The 14,677-nt window shown below is 47.7% G+C and overlaps 1 long non-coding RNA gene across 2 annotated transcripts; it reads left to right on the forward strand.

Moving 5' to 3' along the window:
• The first annotated feature begins 11,615 nt into the window (after positions 1-11,615).
• LOC133892904 (uncharacterized) lies at positions 11,616-12,945 on the forward strand. Of its 2 annotated transcripts, XR_009904417.1 has the most exons (3): positions 11,618-11,935; positions 12,114-12,389; positions 12,484-12,945. It is a non-coding gene; the product is annotated as an uncharacterized LOC133892904 (long non-coding RNA). The 2 variants fall into 2 exon arrangements; XR_009904416.1 differs by having other exon boundaries at positions 11,616-12,389.
• The last annotated feature ends 1,732 nt before the right edge of the window (positions 12,946-14,677 follow it).

A 14,677-nucleotide genomic window follows, 5' to 3' on the forward strand; every position in this document is an offset into this window, starting at 1 on the left:
CAAGTGGAGGATGACATGTGGGCCCCACGTGTTAGTGAGGGAGCGGGCGCAGCTAGCTCCTTAGCCACGGCCCAAGTCTGGAAGGGGGAGAGAGACAACCCAAGAGAGAGAGGGGAAGGTGGGATTTGGGTTGGTTTTAGATGGGTTTTAGCCTAAGAGGGTTTAGGAATGTAGGACTTTGTTTTCTTTTTTATTTTAAACAATTTTCACATAGAGCTTTCGAACGAGCGTATTCTAGCAAAATTTTGCAAATATTTTCCACACATAAAACCTAATGTAAGTACTGTAGCATCAATGCAACAAACATGAAAATAACCTATAGAAATTTAATTAAAGTTTGAAATTAATTTTCTCCTAACTTAAACATAATCTACAACTCCTATTAAATTCTACCAAATATTTTAAACTATTAAAAAAATTGAAAATTTAGGGTGTTACAATTTACTTTGAGCATTTACTTTCTTGCGAGCTTATATTTCGCAATTCACTTGTTGTTGTAGCTTGAATGTTTCTTGCTTAGCATTCTATCAAATTTGGTTGTTGTAGTTGTTTTACTATTTATCTAGGATAAGGTTGTTTACTTGTTCTAAAGTTTCATTGAAATAGTTTTAATTAGGGCCCAATTCACCCCGCCCCCCTCTTTTGCCGTTTGATCCTTTCATGGGAGGAGCTGCTGACGACGCAAAGGGACCTGGAGTGGATGATGAGGGAAAATGACCAGCGGTGGCCGTATTTCTACCATTGCCTTAGTTGGAGGTTTTCTCCCTTCGACTCAGTGCTTCGGTCCATTGCGTTCGAGTTCGTCCAACTCTCGGGAGCACCATGACTGGTCATATAGAATGGCTCTTGGTGGCCTCCAAGGAGGCAGGTGACCACGAGCACAGGCTTCGTGAGACCGTTGGTGACCACTATTTTGAGGTTGGAGACTATGGTGCCTGCCTTGCTCTTCCCTACATCAGCGAGCATTTCCCTGACCTTGACCGTGCTCTGGTAGTCTCCAAAGGCTTCACTGGTGCCCAGAAGGTCATGGTGCATCTTCACGACCTTGCTGACTCATTTCTATTCGCATCTCACTCTCTTCTTTGGACCGTCCAGTTTGATCCACTAAGAAGCGTCTTCGAATCCTGGAGACACTAAAAAAATTGTTACAACCAGCCCCCGAGCATTATCTAGGAGGTCATTTTATGATATGAGGACTTGCTCCTAAATAGATTTTCCCTACGCAGATGTGGTGAGTAGGCTCTGATTGATCGTTACTCCTAGAGCAAGCTAAGGTTTTCCGTACCACTTGCTAGTTAGGTTTGTGGTGCCTAGGACAACTTTTATCACGACAAGCTCTTCTGTGCCGACCAACACTCGATCCGAATTGGGACTTCTGATGTCTTGGCCATTTTCCTTCAACCACCCACATCCCTAACATTACGCGAGTAGCAATTTTTTTTCCCCCAAAGTGACTTGGTACTCACAGTATAAGCGAAGAGGCAAAATATTCTAAGAGCATAAAATAATCTATGAGGATAAAAAGGAAAACAAATCCAACATTACTCTAGCCCCTAACCATCTGGTCAGCAAAAGGGCTGCCAACTAGGTGGTCTAACCTTTGAATCAAAAAGACTTCCAAGCCAAGGGCGTTCCGCTCTTGTCCAGGAGATCCTACAAAATAGAGCATCTAGTCTGCTAGAGGGGTGCCGACCAGGCGGTGTAACCTTTGAATAAAAAAAATGTACAAGCTAAGGGCAGCCCACTCTTGTCCAGGAAATTCTGTAAAATAGAAAAAATGGGTTCACGCTCGAGCAGCCTTACACATAGAACTTACACAACTTGTTTATGTTCCATGAATTGTGTAATTCCCGGGCATCCTCCATGGCCAGTTTGACCACACCAAGTTAGGTAACCTCGACCACTATGTAGGGTTCTTCCCACTTGGGGGAGAGCTTGTTCCGACCTGCCTTATTCTGGATGTTACTTACGACGAGGTCACCTACAACCAAGGTTCGCTCCTACACCCTGCGTATGTGTAACGCCTAAAACTTTTCTAGTTGGGCTGCTTGAATTAGAGCACGATTGTAGAACTCTTTGATCCAATTTATGTCATCCTTCGGTCGAGCCACCTGGTCTTCATCTGAGAAGCTGGTTACTCTAGGAGACTGGAGGGTGATCTCGGAGGGTGCATTGCTTCAGCACCAAAACCCAAGAAGAATGGAGTTTCGATCATGGCTCTGCTAGGGTCATTCATGGCAACCAGAGTACTATAGGGAGTTTGTTCACCCAATTTCTCGAATAGCACTGAAGCCGATCAAACTCGAGTTTTGACACTTTGCAGTATCATCCCATTTGCCCATTTGACCTGACCATTGCCCTAGCGGTGTGCCACCGACATGTAGCATGCTTTAGTCTCAATCTCTTCGTAGTAGTCTTTAAAGGTGCTACTAACGAATTGAGTCCCATTGTTGATAATTATACAGCATGGAATGCCAAACCACACTACCAGCATCGTATGAACTTAATCGCTACCGCAATGGTGATCTTCCTGTTCAGCTTGGCCTCAATCTAAATTTATCGACTGCCATGAATAGGAATTTAGAACCGCCCAGGGCCTTTGGGAATAGTCCCAAAATATTGAGACCCCAAACGGTGAAAGGCCAATAGACTGGTGTGGTTTATAGTGCTTTAGCTGGCAGGTTGGTCTGTCGGCTATAGTTCTAACATGGCTCACACCGTTTCATCAGCTAACAAGCATCCTGAAGGGTCGTGGGCCAATAGAATCCTTGCTAGAATGCCTTTTCAACCAGAGTGTGGTATGAAGGATGGCTACCACATATACCTCCATGGATATCAGAGAGCAAGATGATCCCCTCTTCCCGAGTGATGTATTTTAGTAAAAGGCCGTTGCTCCCCCTGTGGTACAGGCATCCCTCTACCAGGGAGTATCTGCAGGCTTGCCTTGTGACCTTTTCCACTGATGCATCATCGTCGGGGAATGCTCGATTATGAAGGTCTGCCAAGATTTGATCCATTCAGGTCATGTCCGAATCAAGCTTGGCAACAACATTATGGCCACACGACGACTAAACCAAATGAGGTGTTGCCTCCAAAGGTGTTACCTCGGGTGCCTCGTTTCCAAACTGAGCATCCCCTTCACCTTGGCCCGGGACCGTGGTTGGATGATCATTTGAGTCTTTCTTCAAATACTATGACCGGGATAGGTGTGTGAGAAGAAGCTAGGTGGGCCAGCTCATTGACGAGGAAGTTGTCTCTGCGCAAGACATGCTTAACTTTGAAACTAATAAAATGTTGTTGTAGCTTTTTCACTATTAGGGGAAACTCCCAGGCCTACAAAGAGGCCCACGTAGAAAGGCAGCCCATGTAAAGTCCCAAGGGTGATCTTGTAATATTTGTACCCCACCAAGGGTTGGAGAGGAAATTTCACCTCTCCCCCACACCTATATAAAGGACCCAAGGGGTCATGGATGGAGGAGATTCCTCCCACCTCCACTCTCTCTCTTTACTTGGAATGAACCTCTTCAGCACTGTAGCTAGAAATAGTTCCAACAATTGGAGTTGTAGGCCTTTGAATAGAGGGCATTGCCCTCACGTGGACCTTCCTTGGGCCTCGTCTCCGCGCATGAGCCTTTGCCGGGCTTTACACATGGGCCTTCGAACACATGGCCTTCGCCCCGTGCTTGAGCCTTCGCCGGGCTTCACCTCCGCGCATAGGCCTTTGGACACGCAGCCTTCGGCCAAGAGCATGGGTCTTCGGACAGGAAGGCCTCATCACCGCTCGTGAGCCTTAGCGGGGTGAACGGCTCCACGCGGCAGCTTGGGCCTTCGCACTAGGGCTAACCCTTCATGCTTGGGCTTCAGAATTAGCAGCCTAGGCCTTCGCTCAAGAGCTAACCCTTCCCAAAGGGGCCTTCGGGAGCATTAACACACATAGGCCTCAAACCAGCTATATATCCTTCCACATACCATATTTTTTGCAAAAGCAGGGGAACCACTAGGTAGAAGCAGCTAAGCGAGTAGAGCCACAAGCTTAACGCACCTACTCACATGCGAAGCCAAGCGTAGAGCAAGGAACGGTCCTTCAGGGTAAATATTGGAAGGGTTCATGGGACACATACGACATAGAACTCTGAACGGTCAAAGCTGTGAGACTCTGTGAACCGGTCAAAATGAGTGGCACTTCGATTTTGCACGCATGTACGAGAACTTCGCCGAACAATCCTGTAGCTCCATGAATCGGTCGAGCTACTACGCCTTCGCACGCGTGTACGAGAACTTTGCTCGTCAAGCTTTCACCATAGGCCTTCATGCGGCTGGCTGCATCTTCGTCTCAGACTTGCATCGGGCCTCCCCAATAGCCCCTTGGTGCGTCTCTTCATATGCCACCCTTCACTGCACCTCCGAGTCTATGTTCCAAGCTTTGTGTCTTCCCGTCGCATGATAAGCCTTCACCCGCTGACTTACGCTGACCTTTGCTCCTACGCCTGCACATGCGCAGGAAAGGGTCTCTGCATCCCTTTGCACGTTGGGTCGCGTCTTCACCTGGCGCCGTGGGCCTTCATCGTCAGGCCCCGTCTTCTCCACACACGATGGGACTTCGCCTATCCCCAGCAACTGGAATGGCCAGGTGAATAATGTTCGTAGCAAAAATATTACGCGCCTTATGGGATTTACTATTACAGATTTGCATTAACGTATGGGGTTATTTCACATCTCATACATGCGCATAATATAAACATGATGAAGCATTTAGTTTTCACATGCGTGCATAACATAAGTGCACCGGAGTCGCCTTAGCTTTGCTAGCCAATGAGCTGCATGAATGCATCAAATTGGTTTGTATATATTGTGAATACTACCTTAACCGCCCTTGCATTACATATGCACCAAGTATTTGTTTTTTCCCTTCACAAGTATATGCAGGATTTTATGCTCCGCTTGAGAGCTGTTTCTCCCTCGCATGTAGATATTTACGCTTCACATGATATAGCTCATTTTTACATGTCGAGATGTTTACTCTTTGCATACTCACATCACATGTGCTCATGTTGTATGCATGCCAAAGGATTAGCTCTTTTGAATATGTATGTTAATCCTTCGCTCAAGGGACTTCATTCCTCGCTTGCATGTTTACTCCACAAATTGCAGGTTTTTGCTTTTTGATTAAGATAATATATTCTGAATGCTCAGAGCATTTTCTCTTCGTGCACTAGTATAGTATATTCACCGAAAATTGACTTTATTTGCATGTTTGCGCTCACTTGCATTGTTTATGCACTGAACTACTCACCCTTCGTCGCTCCTGAGTCGAAGGTGTCTCCTTTTTGCAGGATTTATCCCTCTTATCTCAATTATTCACGGTTTCTAACCCTTCATCCAAGGGACTATCTTATTACATTCATTTGTCCAACTCTTCCCTTGAAGGATCTTGTTCCTCAAGTACAGGTTCTTACCCTTCGTGTACGGCTACAAATGCATCCAAGAGTTTTTTTTTTACCCTTTGAACCACATGCAAGCTCTAACCCCTTGCAAGTTTCAACCCTTTGCATGCAATGTTTTACTCTTGTATTCTAGAGTACTTGCAATAATCTTAATTGCTCTTATATGCACCGTGTGATTTCATTCTTTGCTTGTTGCCAAAGACGCTATCGTTGCGTCCTCATTTTCTGTTCATGTCAAATCTCTTTGTTGCTAACATGCAGGTTTTATCCCTCTTTGTGTGTTGGGGGAAATAAACCAGCCTGAGGACAATGGTTGAAGATTGCTATCCAAGGTCCCTCCAGACCCTTGGGTCTTCAGACCCATAGCAGGAGGCCTAACTTCCGAAGGCTGTGGGCCCCTTTGGGCCACCTCTCCGGTACGTATGTGTCATTCCCAAAACTCGGAGCTACAGCAAGCCTCTCCGGAGCCTTCGGTCTTCGGACCCTCCACATGAGGCCTAGCCCCCGGAGACTGTGAACCCCTTCAGGCCACCCCTCCAGTGCCTGTGCGGCCTTTTGAAGCCTAAAGATGCAACCAGTCTCCGAATATAATATCAGGAAAGAAAGGACAACCCCCTCCAGGTGACCTAACGCGAGGTGACGGGTGATTAATGCCGATGCAAGTGGTGCTTATCATAACACCCCAGTGCGATTAAAGTCATCCTGACACCCCCGGTAGAGCAGCACCGGGCCGCAATTGGCGACTGTCTCACCCCTCAAGGGACAGGCACCACAATAGTTACCACGATAGATATTTATCCAGGATAAGGCCTAGTAATTCGATCAGGTCCTAGATATTTGTACATCGTGACAACTTGTACACTAAGCTACGTACCACCCTATAAATAGGGGGTCATGGTCATCTGGGCAGCGATAAGTCACAAGGAGAACGCTCGATACAACACAGAGGGAAACACAAAGGACACAGAGGTGCATGAACACAAAGTCATGCTGTGATACTCCCCCTAGATCGATCTATTTTTCTACTATCAATACATTTGTGGTGTTCCTTCCTCTCAAACTTTGTCTCCAAGTTTGAGTCTCCTCCTTAGAAGAAACTCTTGCCGTACTTGCTAGGGCAAGACGATCTCTTGCTCTAATAGTGTGCCGTCCGTGGGGACTCGAACACAAAAGTGCTAAAGAGATGTAGGAATCCACCAAAAAAACCACCAAAGCGTTAGCTCGAGCCGCCATATCCACCGTTGCAACCATGCAACCATATGCTTGGCTGTCTCACCCATGCACACCACATGCACCCTCCAGCACCGCTGCCACGTGGGATGTTGTTCCTCTAGCCTTGACACACCCAGAACCTTAGGTCAGTATGGAAACTCCAGATGGCGTGGAGGCCTCCTAGCCTCTGCATAGTGAAGATCTCGCCGCACCAGGAGAGGTCACGGCCGAGGCTGCAGCCGTGCAGGCCACTTTCCAGTGGTTCTGGGCTGTCAAACCCAGGGGTGTTCCCTCCTGGGATTGGTCCCAAATTATCTCCTTTGACAGCACCCGGGATGCCCTGGGAGAGCCGACACCTTCGAAGAGTCTGTGCACCCAGCATCCTCCTCAGGCCCCTCAAGCAAAAGAGGGTTTCGAGGAGGTGCGTGGCTCCGGAGTGCATAGACCCCACTAGCGCCCCCGACGCAGCACTCATGATGCTAGTCACGCATAGGGAATCCCAAGTCCACCTCCAAAGGGAAGCGTAGTCGAAGCCACTCTGACTCCGAAAGTCGATTCACCGAACAACCTCGACAATCTCCCCAAAGGGAAAGAGGCCCTGGGAAACCATGGGCTCAGGGGCACGCGGTCCTGGCATTGACCTCAACATCAACCACAATCTCTAGTACCCCTGGAGGTATACAAGTGCATCCTACATAGACCGGGGCGCAGCCACAACACCGATGACTCCATACCCTCACGACCTTCCAGGAGGAATACCTCAGAAGACAAGCAGGATACCTAGCTGTAGAGGAAACCGGCAAAGGATGACACAGGGGTTGAAAGCTTGGGGTAGGCTCCTGGGCAAATCCCTGGCCCTCCGACTCCACTCCATCACCACCAACTTCGCCACCGATGATGCAATATCCTAGTGATGAGGACTGAGTCGAAGAACATCGTCACCAGGCTCTGGATGAATTACCTCCGGAACCAGGCAGCAACTAAGGGCCGAGGGGGTCGAGGACCATCTTTCCCGACTAGCCTTCAGCTTGGTCTCTGACACGTCATCGCTATGCTCCGGATGGATTTCCTCCAGAGCCGGGCAGCAGCTAAGGGCCGAGGGGGTCAAGGACCACATCTCCCAACTAGCCTTCGACTTCGCCTTCGACACGCCATCACCAGGCTCCGAATGGATTACCTTTGGAGCTGGGCTACGGCTAAAGGCTAAGGGGGTTGAGGACCACCTCTCTCGGCCTAGCCATAGCCTTCGAGGCCTTCAAGACTCATAATAGAAGCCTTATTCTGGCAAAGGTACACCCACTATTACGTATCGATAGTTTACCTAGTTGGTCTATCTTTCATACAGTAAAGATCAAAGCATGTTGGAGGCCTCCAACATTACTACTAGAAGTCTTTGCAACAGATAGCCACTAGCTAGAAATGGTAAATCTAGATTATGTTCCTGTTTGGCAGTAAGCAGTAGAACTTAAGTTACATCTTCATTTGGCATGAATTATGAATAGTCGTTAGACCTAGCTATGTCTCATACTACAATTAGCTGCTTATTGCCAACAGTAGATTTTAAAACATAACTAGTACATTACCATGCAAATGCCTACACTCCTGCAGACGTAGCATGCCTAGGTCACCTGGAAGGCAAGACTACCTAGGTGTCCTGGAAGGTATTGTGTAGCCTTGGCAGTGTAGTTTCCACGTATCAAGGGACTTCCTTGATAGACAGTGTTACGGCACCACCCGAAGGACATCTTGTCACCTGGAAGGCAAGATTGCCTAGGTTTCCTGGAAGGTATCGCGTAGTCTCAGTAGATAGTGAGGCCCACACACCTGCAGCTGCGCCGCATCCCTAGGTCACCGAAAAGGCAAATTTTGCCAATATGTTCTTAGAAGGCATTGCATAGTCTCGGTAGTGTTGAAGCCACACCCCGATGGATATCCTTAGAGGTGGAGATGCGGTGATCTGAGGAATGCTATCGCAAGGAATCCTTGTTGCACGATATGCCTACACACCGCGGCACAACAAGCCTAGGTCACCGTGAAGGCATCAAACCTAGGTTTCCTGGAAGGCGTTGCATAGCCTCAATAGTGTGTAGATACCAGTCACCAAGGGACTTCCTTGGTAATGTAGTTCTAGCGCCCCCGAAGGATTTCTTTAGGAGGCATGACACGCCCACGCACCTGTAAGCATTGCTTTCCTAAATCTAAGGTCACCTAAAAAGGTTTCCCAGAGGGTAGGCTTTGCCCTAGTAGGCAGTGGAGCCCAAAAACCTGCAGCACCGCAGCATGCCTAGGTCACCTAAAGGGAAGATTATGCCAGGGTGTCCTGGAAGGCATTGCATAGCTTTGGTAGTGTGGACGCCAAATATCAAGGGATGACCTTGATGTGAGGATATGGTGCTTTGAGGAATGCTATCACAAGGAATCCTCATTGCACGACATGCTTATACACTGTGAGTGCATCATGCCTAGGTCACCGTTAAGGCATCAAGCCTAGGTTTCCTGGAAGGTATTGTATAGCTTCGTTCGTATAAATGCCACACACCGGGGCACACCCTTGGTGGACAGTGTTGTGGTGCACCCGAGGCATTTCCTCTAGAGCACGACAAGCCAATACACCACGGGTGTAGTATGCCTAGGTCACCTGGAAGGCAAGACTGCCTAGGTTTTCTAGAATGTATTACGTAGCTCTGATAGTGTGTAGGTCCTTTGGCATTAATACATGTCGAAGGGGATACAAAATCTCTGGCAAAAACGGAGAGTCCTACAAAACCTCTGGCAAAAATGGAGACTCTTACAAAGCCTCCAGCAAAAACGGAGAGTCCTATAAACTCTCCGGCAAAAATGGTGAGTCCTACAAAGCCTCCCGCAAAAACGGTGAGTCCTACAAAGCCTCCGGCAAAAATGAAGAGTCCTACAAAACCTCCAGCAAAAACGGGGAGTCTAACAAAGCCTCCAGCAAAAGTCCTACAAAACCTCTGGCAAAAATGGAGAATCTTACAAAGCTTCTAGCAAAAACGGAGAGTCCCATAAAAACTTTGGCAAAAATGGAGAGTCTTACAAAACCTCCGACAAAAACAAAGAGTCCTAGAAAATCTCCAGAAAAAAACGGAGAGTCTTACAAAGCTTCCAGCAAAAATAGAGAGTCCTCCAAAACCTTTGACAAAAACAGAGAGATACAAAAACCTCCAGCAAAACGGAGAGCCCGACATAACCTCTGGAAAAAATGGAGTCCCACAAAATCTCTGGAAAAAACAGAGGGTCTTACAAAACCTCCACCAAAATGAAGAGACTTCCAAAACCTCTGCAAGACAGAGAGTCTTGCAAAACCTTCGCCAAAATGGAGAGACTCCCAAGACCTCTGCAAGACGGAGAGTCTTACAGAACCTCCACAAGACGGAGAGCCTTGCAAAAACCTCCGCAAGACAAAGAGTCTTCAAAAACCCTGCAAGTGGGAATATCTTCCAAAAACATCTTCCAGACAGAGAGGTTCTGAAAAACCTATTGGGCAAAATCCCCCGGCATCTTGAAGGCAAACACCTCTGTACCAGACGGGTACAAAACCCACTAGCCCCTGAGAGGCACAGCCAAAAGACCAAAAGGGTATAAATCCCCCTCCCCACAGGAAGAGGTATGGCCCATGTGACTCAAACACGTATGGTAAAAGGTAAAGTCATTACCCTACAGTCTCATCTAAGACACGATTCATACTTCGTTTATGAAGATCATGCTATTATTAAGTAAAAGCCCACTCTATGTGGCACAGGAAATAGTATGGAACCTCCAACTGTTCATTGCAGAGGTAGCAGCTTCTGGCACACCGTCGCTAGGCTCCAGACGGATTACCTCTAGAGTCGGGCAATGGCTAAGGGCCAAGGTGTTCGAGGACCACCTCTTCCGTCTAGCCTTCTGCTTCACCTCCGACACACCGCCACGAGGCTCCTAACGGATTACCTCCAGAGCTGGGCAGTAGCCAGCTAAGGGCCAAGGTGGTTGAGGACCACCTCTTCCGTCTAGCCTTCAACTTTGCCTCTGACACACCGCCACCAGGCTCCGGACAGTTACCTCTGGAGCCGGGCAATGGCTAAGGGCTAAGGTGGTCGAGGACCACCTCTCTTGTCTAGCCTTTAGCCCCGCCTCTGACACACCGTTGCCAGACTCCAAACAGATTACTTTCGGAGCCGGGCAACGGCCAATGGCCGAAGACCACCTCTCCCGTCTAGCCTTCGGATTCGCCTCCGATGCACCGCCGCCAGGCTCTGAACGGATTACCTCTGGAGCCGGGCAGTGGCTAAGGACCGAGGGGGTGGAGGCCACCTCCCCTGTCTAGCCTTCGGCTTCGCCTCCAATACGTTGTCGCCAGGCTTTGGATGGGTCGCCTCTAGAGCTGGTCAGTGACTAAGAACCCGAAGGGTAGTGGACCACCACCGGAGCTTGTCCCCAAAGGATCTAGATGGACTTTGTTGGGTTATAAATCTGGAAAAAATTCAGAAGAAGGCCCTACCAACGCCGAACCCGAAGAGTACATAATGACCGAGAATGATGAGGTCACCACTGCTTTGCCTGGCCCTCCTTAGCTACCCTACGTGTCTAACACTATCAGATTCCTGAGGCCACCTCTCCCCAAGAAGGAATGAAGCCAGCTACGATCTATGCGAAGGCTCGGTACCTCATTCATCCAAAAATCTAGCCATTGCCTACAAAGGGGACGAAGAAGCGCGGCACGAAGGCACTAAGGCACACAGACATGCGGTCACCTGGTCGAAGGATTCCCTTACACTTCGGTCTAAAAAGAGATACAATCGCCCCCCAAGGTCCAAATTTTCTACTAATATAAACCATGAGTTTCATCATGTGTCTATCCATCCCTGTCGCTACATCTGATAAAAAATCAGCTAAAAACCATCTCCTTAAAAACCAAGAAAGAAAAAATGGACTTCTCTCCTTCCTTGACCACCGCTCCACTTGCCCACGATCTCCCAACCGCGGCTTCCTCCACCATCCATGCCTATCCCTGTCCTCTGCCTACTCAAATGGGATGGCGTACTTCCTTTGCTTCCCTATCCTCCCCTATCTCTGCTCTCTGCCCACCCAATCGGCATCTGAATTTCTCTCATCTAGAATAGGAGCAGCTCTGATGGGAGCGAAGAGGTGGAGCCACCGAATTGGGGAGGATGCACCGATGACCGATGGGGTGGTGAAGAGGTGGGGGAGCTAGCAGAGAAACGGCGGTGGGGCAAAACCCACATGCTGTGAAGCGAACAAGGATGGAGCAGCGACGGGTGGTGGGCTGTTGGCATTTTCAGTTTTATGTTTGAGGCGTTTGTTTACTTCTTTACTATCACTGGCACTGGATTAATTCAGAGGCATTGATTGAGCGGATTTGCCATCAATTTGGCATCTTGTAGGTGTAAGGCTCATATAATGATTTGACTTTCTTCATGCTTTGGCGTTGGTCACCAGATGGCATGTGCACGGTGGGGTTTTTGGTGGAGAAGGAGTTCAAAGCTTTCTCGACGGCCGAGAAGAACAAGATCGGGCATGTCGAGGAGGCGATGGAGCCTGACCAGGTGAGCGATGAGGCATCTCATTTATCTGAGAAGGGTTCATCGCCAATCCAGAGGCAGCAAGGCTCGCCAATCGGTCTTGAAGGAGGCGCATTTGATGCATGCCCTGTAGGGGAAGGCGAAAGCCATGATGCCTAGGAGAAGCACCTCCAGGAAGGCCGGTGCGTGGATGGTAAGTTGTTCTTTCCAATGTTTCATGGTTGAGCAGCTTGCCTAATTTCTTAGATCATGTAGTGCACTGTGTGTCATGACAATCTTTTTTGCAGGTACAAATGTTACTTTGCGATCATGTTCGTAATCGGAGTCCATGAGTCAATTATCTAAAACCAAAGTTGTATTCAGGCATGGTTTTTGTTTTTTTGAAGAAGCTTGTGTTTTTCAGCCTCATGATCTTTTGTTTTCCATGACTATTTTGCTGGCTTCAGATATAGATTCAGTGTTTGGTAGAAAGACTACATCCGGTCTTGGAAAGGCAGTGAGGTTCTAGCTACACTGAGTAGTAGCATGTCAAGTTAGAGAGCCTGAAGCATTTGAAGGACACGGTCCTTCGGTCAGAAGGTGTACAACGTGTGGTCCAAGTGATAGGAATGTGTTGATGAGGATTGCTGCAGCTAACAAGAGGTTTGCCAACAAATGCATTAAGATTCTGGTATTGTGTTATGGTTTAGTAGATGTAGCTACCACGGCTTTCATGTTTCATAAGAAAATGAAAATTTCTTGCATCTTTACTGGCAAGAGCTCAGAGTATTTTGTCGATAAGAGAAGTGATCAGATTTGGTAATCATTGCAAAGATCCAGTGGTGCAACCTAAGTTGCTATTTATCCATGAAGGTTCTAACCGTTTACATGCCTCAAGCAATGACATCTAAGTATGATGATCCAAATGGTTGTTCTTGTGTTCATCTACATGCTAGAGTCAGAAATTACACTGCAACCAGAATTAAGAAATAGTAAAAGCAGAGATGCAGTTACTGATGACCCTTGTTCGATTTACTGGTGTGAGTATAACATACTTTGACACATATATTTTCTGAAATAAGGAAAAAAACTTTGATAAATGTGTTTGATGTTTTTTACTGGTATATTACAAGACTTAGATGCCTGCACTATGGTATTAGCCAGAATCAAATGGCTCGATGAAGTGTGGAGAAAGAATCAAAATAAGTAATTTGTTCTATATATTGTATTAGATTTTTTAGGCATCGAACAACATTTGTTTTGTCTATTCAATTGATGTCCGCAACCTTATGTGGCCACTAAATTTTGTTTATGAAAATTTGGTTTATGAAGTTTATATTGTCTCCAACATACCTTCTTATCTTTTGATAGCGAAGTGCATTACTTCCACTTTTCAATTTGAGTGGATGCAAAGAAAAATAAACCATCTTAATCCAAATAGTTTAGGAACACAATTGTGGTCATCTTTTGATCAGTTTCTTTGCATCATTTGCAAAATAAAATAATTTGGGGTAATATTTGGGAAATTTGGTGTAAGATTTGAAAACCGTTGCAACGCATGAGTACCTTACTAGTATATTATTAACAACTCGTGCATCCAGAGGACGCGTACAAAGAAGCAACAGTACAAAGGCTGCTACGGAGGAGACAGACCCCGAAAGAGCAACGGGGGAGAAAGAGTACAAGGTGGCAAAAGGCAACTATGGCCCGTAGCAGGGCCATAGTCAAACGGCAAGACAGGGATGTCCTTCACCTGAAGCACCCCCGAAGGCCGTCATCGCCTCCTATGGATCTCGGTAGGGGCCGCACATGGAGCGGACTATACACCTCATTCGTGGCCTGCCGTTGTAGAATCTAATGCAGTAGCCGGCCCCTGAGCTGTCAGAAGACAAACAAGAAACCGAAGGATCCACCATCGGGGCCTCCTCCCCCTTCTTTCTGACCTCCTCCCTCACCGTTGAAGCCTGCTCCTCCTCGTCGCTTCTCTCCACAGGAGATTCCACTCGATCTCCTCATCATCGTCGGAAATATTGATGATCTCGACAGGCGTGGTCCCCTGTACCGGGGGTTGAGCTGGAGCGGCAGGCAGCTATCCACCCCACGGGAAAAGAAGCAGGTTGGCCACTGGCGCCATCACCTGTAGCCGAGATGGCCCAGCCCCAGTAGAAGCCGTCAAGATCATCAATATTTCCAAAGAGGATGAGGAGGAAGGTGATGTCAAATTCAAAGTCAAGGTTGAGTGCTCACTCATGGGATAGTGGAAAATCTAGCTGGATGACCCCAGCTTTTATCCGGGCCAAGCAACCACGTACGCCCTGGAGATGAAGCAGAACCAATGTGGCGTCGATCCATGGCATCCCTCATTAATCTCTAGGGGCCCGTAGCCACATCCTGGTCGTTCCACCAACACATGGCAACATCCCACGACAACACTTCATTTTCTCGCACAAACGTCCCATCACATTAATGACCTAGACTCCTTTCAGCGCATGCCAGGGGTGT

This window comes from Phragmites australis, chromosome 15, assembly GCF_958298935.1.
Source record: "Phragmites australis chromosome 15, lpPhrAust1.1, whole genome shotgun sequence".
Lineage (NCBI taxonomy): Eukaryota > Viridiplantae > Streptophyta > Magnoliopsida > Poales > Poaceae > Phragmites > Phragmites australis.